The sequence below is a fragment of the Calonectris borealis genome, unplaced genomic scaffold (genome assembly GCF_964195595.1).
Source record: "Calonectris borealis unplaced genomic scaffold, bCalBor7.hap1.2 HAP1_SCAFFOLD_184, whole genome shotgun sequence".
Lineage (NCBI taxonomy): Eukaryota > Metazoa > Chordata > Aves > Procellariiformes > Procellariidae > Calonectris > Calonectris borealis.
Window position 1 is genome coordinate 34,940 of NW_027441569.1, and position 18,097 is coordinate 53,036.

At 48.3% G+C, this 18,097-nt stretch overlaps 1 long non-coding RNA gene across 2 annotated transcripts; it reads left to right on the forward strand.

The window, feature by feature from the left end:
- The first annotated feature begins 5,031 nt into the window (after positions 1 to 5,031).
- Positions 5,032 to 7,651, forward strand: LOC142077246 (uncharacterized). 2 transcript variants are annotated; one of them, XR_012671656.1, is made up of 4 exons: positions 5,032 to 5,222; positions 5,972 to 6,024; positions 6,516 to 6,576; positions 7,614 to 7,651. It is a non-coding gene; the product is annotated as an uncharacterized LOC142077246 (long non-coding RNA). The 2 variants fall into 2 exon arrangements; XR_012671655.1 differs by lacking the exon at positions 7,614 to 7,651 and having other exon boundaries at positions 6,516 to 6,998.
- Positions 7,652 to 18,097: the final 10,446 nt, after the last annotated feature.

Genomic DNA, 18,097 nt, shown 5'->3' on the forward strand with positions numbered 1-18,097 from the left:
TGTTAGGTTTAAGGTTAGGGTTAGGGCTGGGGTTCAGGGTTAGGGTTAGAGTTTGGGATATGGGTTAGGGTTTGGGGTTAGGGTTAGCATTAGGGTTAGGGCTTATCATTAGGGTTAGGGTTAGGGTTAGGGTTAAGGTTAGAGTAGAAACTGTAAAGGCAGAGTCCCAGGGAGTTTCTCCCCATAGAACTACTACTTAAAGTAATCTCTTTTATATTTAATCCCTGCTTGTGCTTCTGGTTTTATGACAGAAGAAATGCTATTTGAAATCTGCTTTTCCCTGTTTAACTTCTTCCGGATACCCATGCCCTCACCTCGGTGCCGTTGCGGGGTCTGTGGCATTTCGTAATGCCAGGAGCACGGAACAACCCCAGCGAGCGGCGTGGGCCGCCATCTAACTTTTTAGACTCGAATGATCTGCAGTTGCCAGGTTGCTGTCTCAGGGTAGGCTCAATATTTGCACCTTGCGAAATCGGTCCTCGACCGAATATGTGGGGGAAGAGGAGTGGCAGAACGGCGGGCTTGAACGCACGGAGTCATTTCTGAAGGAGCTCAATCTGCTTATGAGGGCGTGCGTTCCAAATGCTGTGTTTCACTGCCAGCTACGCAAGTAGAAATGGTGATTGGTAAATTAAGCCAAAGTATACTATTTGGTGTTTTGTGATTTTTCGGGTGTTTCTTTTTTTTTTTTTTTCTTCTATTTTGGCTGAACAGAGTTACTAGAACTTACCTATGCTGTGTATTTTTACTTCTCTGAAGAAAACAGATTTCTCTAGTTGTCGGTATGCTTGTAAGTATATTTCTGTTTGGATACATCCTCCCACCATGTTTTGGTAAGGCTTGTTAAGAGACTCCCTGTTGAAAAAACCTTCTACATTGGCCCTTGAGGGGTATCCTCTTGAGGTGAGAGAAAACAGGCACGGGAAGAAACGGGGGGAACCGCAAAACCTCAGTGATTTGAGGCTGCTGTAGGCTTTAGCATGATGGATGTCTGACTGAGGCCCGATACTTGGAGAGGGCGCTCGAAGGCCGCATATTCGAGGGCAGAGGGATCACGCCCGTCCACGCGTGTTTGCACGCACTTGTAATTGGAGCACGCTCTGCAAATGCTCGTACTGGTCACGCTGCCAAGTGACTGAGGACGACAGGCCCAATCAGTGGGTCAGGAGAGCAGCCTCACCAGCTTCTGTGGCATCCACAAAATACTTGTTACACAGACCTCCGCAGGGGCAGACTTGAGCAAGCAAGTCCAACTCCTGCCCCTGCAAGCGCCCTCATGCAACTTAGGTAGTTGAGGACGGGTTTTTAGGCAGGTTGGCTGAAGTGGGAGAGAACGAGGGGGGACTACTTCGGTAGAGAGCTAGTCAGAAAACAGTTCAGCGGAGGGGACCGTAATGAAAACTTCTTCAAACCGATATAAGAGGGCCATGGGCACGTACTGTTTCTAGACTAGAACTGGGCGCATGGCGAAGTGTACGCTTACACATGTTTTCATTCTGTTTCTTTGTCTAGCAATGCCGCTTCCTTCCTGCAATGGCTTCTCTCTGTTCATTGTTTGCTAAACCTACAGAGAAGTCATTTCTGGGTAGCTAGTGAGATGCTTGAATGTTGGGTGGCTGGCGTTGGTGTGCTTTGGGGTCTTTTGCATTGTTCTCCCCTCCCTCCTTCGCTCCCCCTAGGTTACGGTGAGTGTCATGGTAGGGTAACAATCCCAGTGGTGGTCAAACTTCTGGAAAAGGTCTTTGTGTACTTGCGATATCACAGCTCCTTCTACTGGCATGACTGCTTCACACTACCTTCCCTTGCTCGTACAGGTACTGGACCAAATACCCACGCCGAATTTGAATTAGCGCCCCTCCTTGTGCGTGCTCTTTTGTACTTTGATGCCTTCTCTCTGGGTGGATTATTTTAACCCCAGGTTGTTTAGAGGAAAAAAAATAGGAACTGTGTAGCTATTTAAGAGATTAGAATAAAAGGACTTAATTCAGACTAAATGAATGAAGTTCTTGCACCTTTGTAAATGTTGAAGAATTCCATTGCTGTGTAACGGCTGAACCTGTTAACTTATTAAACCACATGGAAATCAAAACCTGACCTCGAGTCTGACTTCATACCTGCTGGAGTGCGGTGAGTTGGGCTTTGGCTTTCTAGAAGTTCAGGGAGGTAGTTGATTTGTAGCCCTCTTTTGTAGACTGTTGTCTCTGAACAGCCCTTTTTGCCAAATGCAGGTACATGGGTTTACAGTCTGTAAGACCACGGCAAGGGCTGTAGCCTTTGTGGTGCTTCTAGGAGGCGAGGGATTCCCGAGACTGCGACGTCAGCCCCAGAAGGTGTGAGCAGTGCCGAAATCTTCAGCAGACCCCGGACATGCGGCAGTACCCTGGGAGGGCTGGTTACAGCTTCTTGGGGTGCCCTAGCGGAGTGGGGAGAGCCCTGCCCTCTCCCTCATTAGCACCCGCTTTGGCATTTTTTTTCTCCCTTAGCCTGCCCTGCTTTCCCTTGTTTCTTGTCCTCGCTTTGTTGCGGGGCGTACAGTTCCAGCTGCAAGGTCGAGGTAGGCCAGAGAGCCGGTGGCTGCGCATTTCTGCTCCAGGAAGGGCTCATCCTGCGGGGAAAGAGGTGGTGTTGGGCCAACACGCTGGCCTTGCTGCCTGGGGGGGAGGAGGGGGGGCTTGTCTCCCACACACGGTTCCTGTAGCGTGAGCCATAGTCAGCACGTTCTGAGCGGCAGAGGGGCCGTAAGGGGCTAGGAGACAGACATATGGGGCTGTGTCTAAGAGAGGGAACCGGGTAAAGGAAAAACCCTGGCCTGCTGCTGAGGGGGGCACGGGTAAGGGGGGGCCGGGGCAGAGGACACGGGCGTCACCACGGGGTCAGGACTTGAAGAACGCTGCCTCTTGGAGCCGTTGGCTGGCGGAGCAAGCCAGGAGTGGTAGTCTTCCGGCACCGGGCTTCCGGGTGGCAATGTTAGTTTTTGGGGCTTGCGGCGACGTGTAGTCTTTCTTACAGCCGCCTTCCCTGCGGGAGGTGTAGTTTCCTGCCATTGCTCCGTAGTTTTTTTCGGTGTTCGTGGGCCGGCCGTTCAGCGAAACGCGGTACAGCCGCACGCACCAACAGCGCGCCTGCCGTCGTGCCACGCCGCTCACGGCTGCCACCTCGTGAGCAAAACGCGGCACTGCACAGCGGCGCCCGCGCGTGTTCGGGTGAGCCGCCGCCTTCGCTGCTGCCACCCAGTGTCCGACAGTCGGTACTGCAGGTCTGGTGACGCGCCGGCCTCGCTGCTTGGTCTTGTGACCAAGATGTGGTACTGCGCCTGGGCGAGCCCTTGATCACTGCTGCCATTTGACGAAAACCTGGTATTGCAGCATATGTATGGCCCGCGCGCAATAGCGCTGCTGCCTCCCGTTGACTGATATAAGGTACTGCAGCTCGGCGTTCGCGCATGCGCACGTCCCGGGAGCAGCCTCAGGCCCCTCCCACGCGCCGCCGCTGGCCTGCGCATGCGCGGTGCCCGGGAGCAGCATGGCGGCGTGGTTCATTTCGTCGGCGGTAGGTGGGGGCCGGGTCCACCGGTGTGGCGAGCCAGACCCTTCGGCGGTCGCAGGCTCGGGGGTGTCTCCCGCCCGCCTGGGGGTAGTGCATCGGCGGCGCTCGGCACTGTGGTGCGCAGGAGCTCTTGGGAGCGGGCTAGGGCCTTGCCTGTACCCCATTCGGTTGTGAGAGTCCTGTTGCTGCCCCGGGTGCCCCGGAGAAGAGCGGAGGCCCGTGGGGTGGTTCCAGCCTGGGGTGAACAAAGATAACTGTCGATAACAATCGCTCGTTCTTTTCGTTGCCTGGGGCGGCCCTGACGACCAAGTTACCTGTTCCTCCTCTCGTGGTTGTGTTAACTGCATCTGGCTTAGGTTGGCTTGTGTCGTCCTTGGCTTGCCTTGTTATTTTAGCAGGGTGTGTGAAAAGTGAAAGGTCTAATAGTCGCTGTCTCTTTAGACTAGCTGCCGTGGCTGAAGTTGAAGAGAATGGAAAAAGGCGAACCAGCTGAAGAGTGAAGCAACATGGATCCAACTGGAAGATGCCTCCATGTGCATAATAGAGAAACCCTCTGTAGAGGGATCTGGACAGGCTGGATCGATGGGCCGAGGTCAATTGTATGAGATTCAACAAGGCCAAGTGCCGGGTCCTGCACTTCGGCCACAACAACCCCACGCGACGCTAGAGGCTTGGGGAAGAGTGGCTGGAAAGCTGCCCAGAGGAAAAGGACCTGGGGGTGCTGGTTGACAGCGGCTGAACATGAGCCGGCAGTGTGCCCAGGTAGCCAAGAAGGCCAACGGCATCCTGGCCTGTATCAGAAATAGTGTGGCCAGCAGGAGTAGGGAGGTGATCGTGCCCCTGTACTCGGCACTGGTGAGGCCGCACCTCAAATACAGTGTTCAGTTTTGGGCCCCTCGCTACAAGAAGGACATTGAGGTGCTAGAGCGTGTCCAGAAAAGGGCAATGAAGCTGGTGAAGGATCTGGAGCACAAGTCTTGTGAGGAGCGGCTGAGGGAACTGGGGGTGTTCAGCCTGGAGAAGAGGAGGCTGAGGGGAGACCTTACTGCACTCTACAACTACCTGGAAGGAGGTTGTAGTGAGTTGGGTGTTGGTCTCTTCTCCCAAGTAACTAGTGATAGGATGAGAGGAAATGGCCTCAAGTTGCGCCAGGGGAGGTTTAGGTTGGACATTAGGAAAAATTTCTTTACTGAAAGAGTGGTCAAGCATTGGAACAGGCTGCCCAGGGACGTGGTGGAGTCACCAACCCTGGAAGTATTTAAAAGACATGTAGATGAGGTGCTTAGGGACATGGTGTAGTGGGCATGGTGGCGTTGGGTTGATGGTTGGACTTGATGATCTTAGAGGTCTTTTCCAACCTTAATGATTCTGTGATTTGAGTGAGGAACGATCCCAATTAATAGTCCTCAGCAGACTACATCGCTAACGTGTAATGCAGGGTCTGTACATGTATCCAAAGGTACAGTATGTCCATGTATTGTGTGTGTGAGTGAGAGAAATGCTATGTATCTATGAACCCTCACATTTAAAAAGCTGTAAGATACTAGCTGTGCTCTCTCAGATGAATGACAGTTGAGTAACCGGAGCTACAGAAGAGGAAGGGGGAGAGAGAGTGAGGGAGAAAGAAGCATCCGAATTGTACATTTCTCCATGCGGCGCCAAGAGCGGGAGCTGTGGTGAGTCCTGAACCCTTGGGCGTGCATCTCTCTTCTTCCGCGTCCCAGTAACTCCCTGCCCCGCTCTGCATCCCCCACCCCTCCCAGATCCCTACCCATGTCTGCCTTTCCCTGCCTCCTCCTGTCTGTTGCACTGTTCTTCATTCCTCCATTGTTCTCTTTTTGCCTATCCATCTGTCTGCCTGGCTCCCTGACCCTCTCTCTTTCCCTCTCTGTCATTTTTTCCACTTACCTGTACTCCTGTTCTTCTCTCTATTCTTGCATCCAGCCCTCTGTCCCTCTCTTTATCCCTCGGGGGTCCTGGTCCCTGTTGCTCTTTTTGTCTCTCCGCCTCTCTGTCCTTCTCCCTGTCCCTGTTTTTTTTCATGCTGCATCTCTCTGTCCTGCTTCCCATCCTCTTTTTATGTCTCTGTCCCTCTGTGCTGTTCCTTGCCCCTGTCCCTCTCCCCCAGCCCCCCCATTCTCTGTCGTTCTCCCTGCCCACCCCCTGCAGCCATCTCTCCCCCAGTCTGTCCTGCTCGCTGTCTCTCTCCTTTTTTCTGTATTTCATTTTCTGGCTGCCTGTCCTTCAGCTCTTTTTATATCCCTCCTGTCCTTTTTTGCTATTCCTCTGTTCTTCTGCCTGTCCCTCTCTTTTCTTTCTATGTCTACTTTTATCCAGATGTCTAACCCTATTTTTTTATTATTTCCTGTCTCTCTTGTGTCACATTGCTTTTAAATTTTTTTTTTCTATATCTACTTTTATCCAGCCATGAAAGTACAAGGCATATGGAAGGGATCCATAGTGGTCTGTAAATACAAGGTACGTCAATGATGTATGTCTACATTTTTCCTAAGGTACTTGTAGTGTGGACTTTAAAGTTAATATTAAGAATGTGCCAATTCTCCTTCTATAGTTTTTTATTAAATATTTTAACACAAATACTAAAATAAAATAAGGTCTGTTCTGGAGCATGTTACGCCTATGCAAAGCTTACTTCCCTCATTTATTTCCTATTCCTGAAAGCATGGTCTTCTGTTTTTGTGCGCTTACTATTAAATGATACTGTGAAAATAATTTTGTACCAGAAGAGGAAAGAAACTGTTTGTAAGAGATCAGATATTCAGAAGAAACAGACTTTGTTTTCATTATAAAAGCTTTATGCTTTTTCAGTGAATAAGTATTTAAAATATCTTGTAGTAGTAATTGAAAACTTTACTGACATACTAGTATCTGTACTTAAGGCAATCAAAGTCAAAGAAGAGACATGGACAAATCAGGACAAATTGGCTTCGCTTCTGCATGTTTTCCAGGCTTTCCCAAGAAACATTAGCGGCCTTGTAACTAGTGACAGTGAGTCCTGATGTGGTTTTGGTGAGTTATTGCTTCAATAATGTCCTTTTTCCTTAACCTACAGTGTGTAATTTTTGACTTCAGTTCAAAAGAGATTTTCCAAAATGGAAATATTCAAAGGAGGTGCATTTTATGAACTTCCCATCAGAGTGGATCTTCAGAGATGATATACTTGGCAGTAGAAGTCATCAGCAACAAGACTTTTTGTTCTCTTTAAAAACAAAAACAAAAAAAAACCAAAAAACCAAACCAAACAAAAAACCCCCAGTCAATTTCCTCCCAAAGACCCAAGCACAGCACATCTTCCAACAGTTGATGGCGTCATTGGTTCCCAGTTGTAACAGTTGAGAGATCATGAAAACGTGTTCCTCTGCATGCTTCAGTACAGCCAAAAGCATTAGCAAATCTGCCAGTCCTTTTTGGTAGCCTTATGTATTGCAGCACTGGGGATTTGCTTTGGGTTTCGTTTTTTTTTTGTTCCCAAAAGTAGAACCATATGGGGGATTTTGTGCCTCACCGATTTTTCTATCATAAAAAATAGTTTTCTATCATAAATGAAACTTTAAAAAAGAAAGTTAAAATTGTATAATTTACAAACTTGCATTTAAAATGTAACTGCCAAATAGCTGTAGCATACAATTTATTAGGCGTACTTAAGCAGTTAGGTAGTTGCTCTAAATGTTTAAAAAGAGAGGCAACTGAACGTTTTTTTCCCAATCTTTTGACCGAGTGCTCTGAAGTCCTTTATTTCTGTCTCGCTTTCAATGGCGCGTTTCCCCGGCAGTTCGGTAGCATCAGTCTCGGCGCAGCTGGCCAGGCGTCCTTCCTAGTCACATAACACACGCAAAACCCCAGTCAAATGATAGCTGTGTATTGTAGAGATAGATAATTTAACGGTATGAATTCACAGCTCTGCAATTTAAATTAATGCAAAAGGAAAATCAAATACTGTTATGGTATAAGTCGTCTTCTTGTATGTAGATAAACGTATGCACACCTTTTTAGCATAAAATGAATTGCTGAGATTTGTTATTTCTTTTTCATTTTACTCTTCAAAGTTTTACACTTCACTTTCAACTTTATCGACCAAGCAAGCGAGATGTGCAGCAGCAACAGCAGCGCAAGGGCTGGAGCTGCGGCGGCGGATCCGTGAGCGTAGATGCTGATTACGGTACACCCTTGTCCTGCAGCCTCACGGGGTTATCTCCCTGCAGCGGTGCTGTAAGGAAGGGATGAGGCGTTTTCCGACACCAGCGAGAGCGTTTACTTCTCTGCGAAGAACGTGTTCAAAATCGTGTCAATTAGTCTTAACGCTGATTTTAAGCGTTCGAATCGCTCTAGCTTTTAAAGGACGTGTTGTATTTCGAGCTGTCCTGTTTGCCTAGCATCCTCCTTTAGCTCAACTACTGCCCTATCCCTTATCCTGACTGAATTCCTCTGCTGCCTTCGGTGCTATTTTTTTAATATGCTGAAATACCATTTGGGATTTTTGTTTTTCAGATGCCTCGCTGTGAGCGTCCCGTGGTGCTCAGGAGAGACCCCCGGCCCAGGTTTGCCTGCCAGTCGTTAAACGTGCTGAGGGTAAGGGGCCAGCTGCCAGCCTGCGGGACAGGGACTGTGGGGGTCTGCAACCGTTTGGGGGGGCTGCCCCTCCTTTATTTTTCTAGCAGAGCCCCCCTTTTTGGCGGGGGTCCGTGTGTACATACGTGAATGGCATTATTAAAGTAACGAGCTGCCGGTTGGGGCCGTTTCCCTTGTTTTGTGCCTTTTTGGGGAGGTGAATAAAAAGGGGGGGTTTTGGGGTCTGGGGGGGTGATGATGTCATTTGGGGCACCTCAACATCACCCGAGGGGTGATGATGCCGTGGAGGAGCAGGTGAGTGGGGAATGGGGGGGGTCCCCCCCAAAAAAGGGGGTCACAGACCAAAAATGCCTGAAAATTCACAGTCAGGTTTCAAAAATTTTTAAAAACTGTAAATATATGTGTGAGGCATTGAAATAGAGAAAAATCTCTGATTTTTATGTATATTGAAAAATAATATTCATTTACATATATAAAAGAATTTCAACATAAGAACCTATATCTACTATGCTGTATAAAGGATTTTAGTGTATAAAAAAATTCGAAACACATATATAGGGTTTTAAAATACAAAAATAACTCATGTATATATAAATTAAAAAATAAAGGACTTTAAAATGCAAAAAGGATGATATATTTTGTATATGAAGGGATTTAAAATAGAAAAAATTCTGAATAGATATAGCTATCTACACTTACTGCGTGTTACCTAGAGAGTCTAAATAGATATTGTATGTAATCTAAGAGATTATATATAAGTGTTAACAGATATCTAAGTCTAAATAGATATCTAAGTCTATAAAGATATAGGTGGTGTAAATACATGTAAGTGTAAATAGAGAAATCTATAAAGACATTTAAGTGTCAAAATATGTAAGTCAACAGATATATAGTCTGAATAGGTATTATATATAATAAGTGGGAAATGGGGATAAGTGGGAAATGGGGTAAAAGTGAAACATAAATATATTCACTAAATATATATATGTGTAAATACATTAAGTGTAAATGTCTATGACAGATAAGGTTTTTAAAATACAAAGAAACCCTGTTTATAGAAAGGATTTAAAAACTCGACCCCCCCCCCCCGAAATACCTCTTTATTGAAGATAAAAGATATTGAAGATATAAAAGCGCTTTCAAAAGCTGCCTCTTCCCTGTTCTCCTTTTCCGCCTTTTCCCATCCTGATTTGGGGCCAGTTCCCCCAACAGGGACTTTCCCCTGCAGGGCCATGCACACAGAGCGGGACCTGCCACCATGGCATAAAAATACCACAAAACCCCTGATTCAGGGTCTGCAAGAGGTGAAAAAAAAAAACCTCACAATTTTTGGGGAAAAATACCCAACTTGGAGCTCCCGGGAAAGCCAAATCCACCTGGATTTGTGCAGCTGGAAAGCAAAAAAACCCCCATTTTCATCCACAAAACCAAAAGCAAAAATCACCAATTTTTGTTGTGAAAAAGCGTTGAAAAACCTCCAAATTGAATATTTTGGAAAAGGAAAAAAACCCCAATTTTTATATTATAGAAAAACAAACCCCCCCCGCCATTTGGGGAAAATTTGGGGTGAAACACCAGCCATTTGAGGGGCGTCGCTCGTGGTTATCTAGTGCGGGTTATCCAGTGCGGGTCAGTTATCGGGAACGGATTATCTGTTGCGGATTATCCCAGGTGAGTTATCTGCTGTGGATGGTCCCGGGCGGACCCCCTGGCGTAGGTCACCCCCACGCATGTCCCCCCACGCATGTTTCTACCCACCCCCGCCCCTCCCAGTGTCCGCCCCCCCTTTCCCATGCGAGGTTTTTCCCCCGTGCGAGGTTTTCCCCGTGACGCGCCCCCCGTATCCCCTGCCCTCCTACCTCGTGCCCGCACTGCCCCCCTCTCTCCTCTCCCTCCTCCCACCCCCCGTGTTCCGCACTGTCTCCCCGTAACCCCTCTGCCCCGGACCCCTGGGGTGCTGCCTGCCCCGCCAACCTGCCCGTTGCCCCCCGCCCAAACTCTGACACCCCCCTCCCGCTCCCCCGCACCCCGCTCCCACCCCGCTCTCCCTCCTCCTGCGTTTTGGGTTTGTGCTGAAAAGGGCGTTGATGATGCAGGGGTGTGTTAGTTCCTGCTGAGCAGCGCTTGCACGGCGCCGGGGGCTGTTCTGCTCCTCGCCCCGCCCTGCCGGCGAGCGGGCTGGGGGTGCACAAGGGTTTGGGAGGGGGCACCACTGGGAGAGCTGACCCCAACTGACCCAAGGGATATTCCAGACCATATGATGTCATGTAATAAAACTCGGGGGGAGGTTGGCAGGGGGGCTGCTGCTGGGCTGCGGCTGGCTGGGCATCGGTCGGTTGGTGGCGAGCAATTGTTTTCATTTGTACCGCTTGTCTGTCTTGGGTTTTTCTCTCTGTTGGTTTCCCCCCCCCTGCTTTTCCTTACAAGTGGAGTTTTTTCAGTTTTGCCCTTCCAATTCTCTACCCCATCCCACTGAGGGGGGAGTGAGTGAACGGTTGTGCGGTGCTTAGTCGCCGGCTGGGATTAAACCATGACACAAGGTGAGTTGCAAGCCCTGCCTGGCTAAATGCTTTAGGCTCTCCGTGTTATTCCTGCCATCTTGATAGGCCATTCTTGTTCTTTACTGCTGCTTAAAGTGCCTTGTGCTCCATCAGCAGGCTGGGAAGTATGGTTGTTGCAGAAACTGCTACACCCTGTGACTCCTTCTCAGGTTTTTAGCTTCGCCCTTTGTATGGGCTGCCGAGGTTGTCAGTTCTGCAGGGGCCACAGGCAGCCCGCAGAGCTTGAGGCCAAGCCATTCCTTTCCCCTCGGCGCAGCAGCGGTTCTGCTGCTGCTACAGGCAGCCGCTTGCTCGAGGGCGAGGGGCTGCGATGACACGACAGGCTGCTGCATGCTTCAGTCGAACTAAGACGCCGTTCTCTGGGGAGCCGGTGCAAGGAGAGCTCAGGTACGTTCTGTACTGCCGATGGCTCTTCACAAGGGAAGCGTGCTCTGGTTTTAGCAGAAAAAGGTGTCGGTCACAGGCAGCCACCTATCACTGCGCACAGCTCAGCTATTTGGCAGGGGTCTTGCTTGTTCAAGTAGAGGCGTATTCCTCGCCTTGCAGTCTTGAAGGCAAAACAATCGGGGGTTCAAGTTACAAAAGCCTTTTGACATCGGAGCGAGATGGCAGCTGGGTTTCTACCAGCACCGTACTTAGCTGTGTTGCTAGCTGAAAATGGCTTGCAAGTCAGGAGATATGCAGAGGGGTCTAAAATAAAGAAACCATGTGTTGAAGTGATTGTTTCAAGGAGGCAATTTAGGCAGCTAAAGGAACCGAGCTGCTCACCTGTCACGTTGGCAGAACAGCCCCTCCAGCCCACTAAGTACTGCGTGTTGCAGGCAGCGAAGGGCAACTGTGACGCTTGCTGGCAGGAGCGGCAAGGAGTGCAGAGCTACGCGCCCTGTACAGAGCAAGGATGGAACCTGCTGGGCTGTACGGTCATCTGCTGAGGACACCTAATACACCAACAGGCTTCTTGGCTTTCCCTGCTTCATTTCTAATAACTTTGCACGCTGGAGGGCAGGGTGGTAAGTGACGTCGTGCAGTGTCTCTTCTCCAAGTGACAAGCCCTGCGTGGCAAGCAGGATGAGGAGAGCAGAGTGCTGATAGCACAGAGGTGAAGAAAGGTGCAAACACCGCAACAAAGCCCCAGGACCACCAGCGTATCGCTCGTTTGCAGGTCAGCCACTGGCACCGGGTCTGCTCAGAAGCGCGGTTTCCTGATGGACATAGCTGCCCCTCCCCTGCTCTCAGGGTGTCACCCGTGTGGCCTTATTTTTTTTAAATCTCTCTCCAGCATCTGTTGAGTCGCTGCTGTCACTCCCACAACCCAGATGGCCACATGCAGACCGAGACAGCGATCCCTGGGGCTTCCTCCGGGTTAGAAAGAAACCTGTTCCACAGGTTCCCCGTGCTGCTTCTCCTCCCCAGGTAATGGGCTGGGGGGCACGGACAGAAACAACCACCGGACTTTTAAAGCAGCCAAAGGGAAAGGACTGAAATGCTGGAGCCACCGGGTGCTTTTTGGTACAGCGGCGATGAAGATTAGTGCCCGGGCCGCGAGTGGGAAAAGGGCAGGGAAATCTAAGCCCAGTACCGCCAGTAAGCAGTTACCGTCTTCCGATGGTACAAACGGGGCGGAGAGATCGGGAAAGGGTCGGTGAGGCGATGGTGGCACGCGGCGACCAGAATTCGGTACTGCAGCTCGGGAGCTGCGCATGCACAGCGGCGCGTTTTACCGCACTCGCCGCTGCCACCGAACAACCGAAATTCGGTACTGTAGCTCATGAGCCGCGCATGCGCAGTGGCGCGCGTTGCCGCCCTCGCTGCTGCCACCGAGCGACCAAAATCAGGTACTGCAGGTGGGGCGCCGCGCGTGCGCGGTGGCGCGCTTTTTTTTGCTCGCTGCTGCCACCGAGCGACCAAAATTCGGTACTGCAGCTCTTGAGCCGCGCATGCGCGGTGGCGCCCCCTTTCTCCGCGCTGCCGTCCACCGGGAACGGCAATGCCGTACTGCGGTGCCTGCGGGGTGATGCTGCCGCGTTCGTTGCTTCGTCCTGGTAAGGAAACGCCGCTGCTGCCCCACGTGCGCGGTGCCAGTGGGCGCTGGGCGCGCAAAGCGCGGAGCTGCACCGCCGGTGCCGCCCCTGGGCACACGCCGCCCGGCGGGTGCTCACTGCTGCTGCCGCCCCGAAGCTGAAGTGTGGTACTGCAGCCCGGCGTTCGCGCGCCGGCTCTGGCCCCTCCATGCGCAGTCCCCATCCCGGTGCATTCCTCATCCCGGTGCATTCGTCATCCCGGGTGGCAACAGTTAGGGTGCCCCCCCCCGCATGCCAGCACCCCCAAGAGTGTCGGCGTGTCCCGGTGCTGTCCCCATCCCTGGGGCAGCTCCCCATCCCCTGTCCCCGCGGCTGATCGTTGGGCTCTGGGGACAGGGGGTGGGGACCCCCAGAGAGTGGGCTGTGCTGCCATCGCTCCTTGGTGCTGGCCTTGCTTGTCCCCTGTCCCCCCAGCGGTGACGAGCTCTGGGCCACTGGCGGGGACCCTCACTGTCACCTTCCCCCCATACCGGTTGCCACCAGCAACAGGGACAGCGACACATCCCCCGTCCCCCCCGCCACGCACGCGGGTGTGCAGGGGCACAGGCCACCCCCCGTCAGGTGGACATGCTGGGGATACCGTTTGCCCCGGGGGTGTTTGAGGTCCCCAGGGTGGGAACGGAACTGCAGAATGCCGGGTCCCCCCCTGCCCAAGCCCTGCAGACCCAGGTGGAGCGCAGGCATCCCCCGGCCCTGTCCCCAGCCCTGTCTCCGCGTGGCTGTGGGTCGGTGCTGCCATTGCGTGGCCAGCGGCTGGGAGGACACAGCTCCCGCCGGCTGGGGCCAGAGGAGCCCGGCAGCCTGGGGACCCCCGGGAAGGGCTGGCTGTGGTGGGGACTCGGCGCCCAGAGCCCAGGGGACCCCAGAGACCCTACAACAGGGTGCAGCATGAACTATTTTATTACCTGTGCAGTATCCATGAGTGAGTCCCCATCGTTCCCATCCTGGTTCCCCAGTGGGTCGGGGTCCCAGCTGCCCCTGGGGGTGGCTGCAGGTGTGTGGGGTGGGATCCCTTCTCCCCAGGGTGCCCCCCACCTCCCCAGGGTCATCCCTCCCAGTCTCAACCCCCCACATGGTGTCCCCATTTTCCCGAGAATCAGCTCTGTCCCCAAATGTCCCCCTACCCCACTCCCAGGGTCCCTCCCGGACCCCAGAATTGTTTGTTAACGACATCAATGGTTGCATGGCTGATTCATGATGAGTAGTGTGCAGATACAGATCAATGAGTATGTGGAATCTCAGCAAGTTTTCAAATTTAATAAATATTTCCTAAAATATCGTAGCATTTTCAAGATTATCTTGAAGCAAATTCTGGCAACCAAGACCTTTTTTTTTTTGTCACAGGTCTCCTAAATCGCACAAAGGCCTAGGACCTGCTTTCAGGTGACATTTCTACTACTGTTTTTAGTCCATATAGCATATGTAACACATTTAGTGTTTTGGCACTTTCATGGCTAAGATATCTGAACACAGTGCTTGGGCTTCCACAGAGAAACACTGTTCTAAAGACGATGCTGCTGACATTGTTGTTATTTGTCAGATGACTGATTTTTTTCACTTAAGTACAGGTGCACTTGGAAGTGTCTAGACTATCACTGTTCTTTCTTAGAAACTAAAGGACTCTATCTGGTACCTATTTGTAATACTAGCGATACACAGATTGGCTAAAGTTACCTTCGTATTTTGATGGTTGATTATTTATGAACACAAAACTGTAGTACAGACTTCCTGGTTTTTGATACTTATGTAGCAGAGACAAACTATCTGAGGACTTCCCCTTGCACGGTCGTGTTCTATATCTGTAAGCCTTAGAGTAATTTGTGACAAAGCAGAAATGGGATTCTGGGGGGTTTTTTTAGTTGCACTGAATGTACCAAGAGACAACGGTTTATGTATATGAGTAAATTTCCAGATTCACTCGACTATCAGAACATAAAGTTTTGATGTTCAGGTTTTATAATCTGTTTTCAGTGCTTTATGTTTTTGGTACAAGTGCTGTATTTGAAGTTCTGATCACCTTTATTTCTTCTTCTAGAAGTCAAACTGAGCCAGTAAGTGGAACATCAAAAGCAGTATGTAAAAACACAATCTCACACTTTTTGCTGCACGCTGCACTTAAGGTAGCCTTGGATTAATTTTCCAAACATTAACTGAATAGATTTTCCAGTAAAACACAGTATATGTTGTAAATACAATGTATTTGATTCAGCATAGTAGAAACGGAGTAATGCCATCATTGGCACAGTTCTATCTAATGTGAATATTGGTGTTTGTGCCTAGTAATGCATTGTATTTCATACTGGATATGCTAGACTATCTCCTGAATGACTTTGTGTTGTACAGATAATGTACAATCGTTTTTAGATCACGTAGGTTCAAGGTCTGCACAACTGAACATGGTTTTTGAAAATGTTATCAAAAACCACTGAGAAACCATTATTGTTAAACATGGTACTGTTTCTTACTTTTGCCTTGGGGGTTCAAACAAATACCAAAACCAACATGTCCCACACGTTTTGAGGACAGTTCTGTGCAGCTAAATGCTTCCTTTTCATGTCCTTAAAGACTTGGGTATTTGTTCCTGAAACTGTATAATTGAAGTGATATTGTTTGGGCCCCTCCGAGTGCATAACTGTCTTTAATAGATTGCTGTCAATTTAAATATCGTTGCTACACAAAGTGGTATTCTAAAGTTCTACATTTGACCTTTCCGCTTTATCAGATGAAGCAGTTTAGTTTAATAGTTTGTCTGCAAATGAAAATACGTAAAACCCAGTGTACAAATTTTGGCACAAGGTTAGAGCCGGGTGCATTTGTAAAGGGTAAAATCCCTGTCATTTTTCTTAACCTCTGCCTGCAGTACGTTTTTGGATCTGGGTGACTTCAGGGCTGGATGCTGCTTTAATTTCCCAAAGGCTAAGCTTTTCTTTAGGATACTGCCACTTTGAATTTACATTTGGAAAAGGGGCAGCGTTTTTCTTCAGGTTTGAAGACACTGTCGTTCTGCTGCGAAAACAGAAATAAGTAACACAAGGAAATACTTGGCTGATTAGTTTACAAACCACACTGAAAAGAAGTTTCCTGTAGTGATGCTTCCTTCTCAAATAAATATTTTTTTAAAATCCTTTTTAGCTGAAAATTGATAGCTTCCTTACCCCTTCGACTTTTAAGCAGCTGTGAGCATTTGACAAGGGTCCCTCTCTGAGATATTCTGGAGCAAGAAGTTGATCTCCAGCGGGTTTGGTTAGTTTAGCTTCTTCTCCTTAACCACATAGGCACTCTTAAGCTGTCACAGGTTTGGACTTTGTTTTGAACAAATACCAACTACACTAGGTTGGAAATGGCTCTTTCAGTGACACTCGGAGGATATAGTGCAGACTGTCAGACTACAGTAGAGGTTAACTATTGCTCTGTTTTTGATTGTAGAACTTGAATATGAGTTTAATTTTTTGTGAACAGATTGATGACTCTTCTGCATCTATTTCTCTGGCCCAGCTTACTAAGGTACATATATATTCTTAAAAAAAAAGTGTTTGCTTTGTATTTTTAAATCTTATACTGTGATCTCTAGCTGGAGAACTGTTGTCATGTGAACAAACCTTTAATTTAATTTTTAATAATTTAAAGTATTTCTTTTAACTTTAAAATGTGTGTATATTTTGATACTATCCTGGTAAAGAGTAGTTGCCAGTTTGGGAAGATAGAAGGGGGAGGACCTTATCAGCCGCAACGTAATGTTGCAGTATTACTCATCTTCAAGACACAAAGAAGAAGCACTTCAGAAGCTGTTTACCGTTTTTCATACTTTTCGTTCATTTTGCATTGGAAACTAACACAATTTTCACAGAAGAATTTAATTGGCTGTAAGTGACGGACATTTCAGGGGGGTTTGCAAGAGCCAAAATAGAAGCGTTTCTGGAACACGGACAACTGCATGGCTATTTTTGAATTTCTAGGCGCTACAGTTATAGATCCATGCTTTGAATGCTGCACAATTTCATACACTGTAGTATATATACAGTGGACAACACAATCTAGTTTGTTTGATCGCAGACTGTGTAAATTGTGTAAATGCACCTAATTGTTTACAGGAAAATACTGATGCATATGTGTGGCATATTAGCAAACGTGACCTTCTGAAACTGTTGTAATGCCATGTTTTGCTACGGAACTGTTTGCATTTTTTGCTCAACAACGTGTAACTTTGTCTGGGAAAGCACTAGGGATTGCACTTTGTGAAAAGGCGTAGTGCTAGCCAATTAAATTACTAGTCTTTAAAGTTACAAAGATTAGAGAAGGCAGGGCCTAATGCAGAGGAGCTAGTTCTTTCTTCTGAAAATAAAGGCTGGAGTTCCTTTCCCAGAAAGAAAAATCTCTTCCCACTGGTAACTTCTTCCCTCTCTCACTGCAGAAATTAAATTGTGGACATTTGGTAAGAAAAAAAAAAATAGTTTGGAAGGTAGCCACCAGGAGAAATTGGTCTCTGTTAGCGCTGTCCCTAAACATGTCCTTGGTTCTGTAAACTCAGGTGAAGTTTTACTCTAAAATGTGAAAAACTGTCCAAGTGGTGTACACATTTAAGCTTTTGAGAAAATGTAAGTATTTCAGAAAAATAGAGGAACATAAGATAAAGCAGCTCCAAACGGTTCCTTACTCTAACCTCCTCAGTGCAGACTGGCTTAGCATGGAGGCAATGTGTTGTAAAAAGTTTTCTGTTTTCTTATGCATTAAATGCCATCCTGAATTTTGGTCTATTCCTAGTAATGTCTTGTGGGTTTTGGATGTGTTTTGTAAACCGCTTGGGTTCAAACAAATTAGTCAAGTATCTGTAAAGTCTTCTGTAAATGTTAATGGAAATGATTTCATAGATGTCGATCTGGATTATGTTACAGTTGAGAAAAAGCTGTGTATATGAAACAGCCCTTTAACAAAATGCTGAAACAAGTTGGTTGCTTTTGTGAATGAATGCATCTAAAACCAAAACCATGAGTGGTTGATCTGAATGATAGGTGCTTGAGGGTCCAAATCATTTACAGTCACTCCCTTAGACCCTGCTTGTATCTGTACTAGTGTGTAATAAAAACAGTTGAACAAATACTACTTTAAAAAAATCAGCTGCCTTCAATAATTTGAAGATCCAGTTCTGCATAACGTTTATATTACAATTTGTATGTTAAAAGGACACGGTCAACTGGAAAAAACTGCAGGTTTTGCTTATTGTAGTTAAATTGCTTCCCATGAAGAAGTTAGTGGGGGGGCACATGAAGAGCCTAAGGTTTTGAGTGCCCAGGAACGTCTTTTCAAGTAGGTTAACAGGCA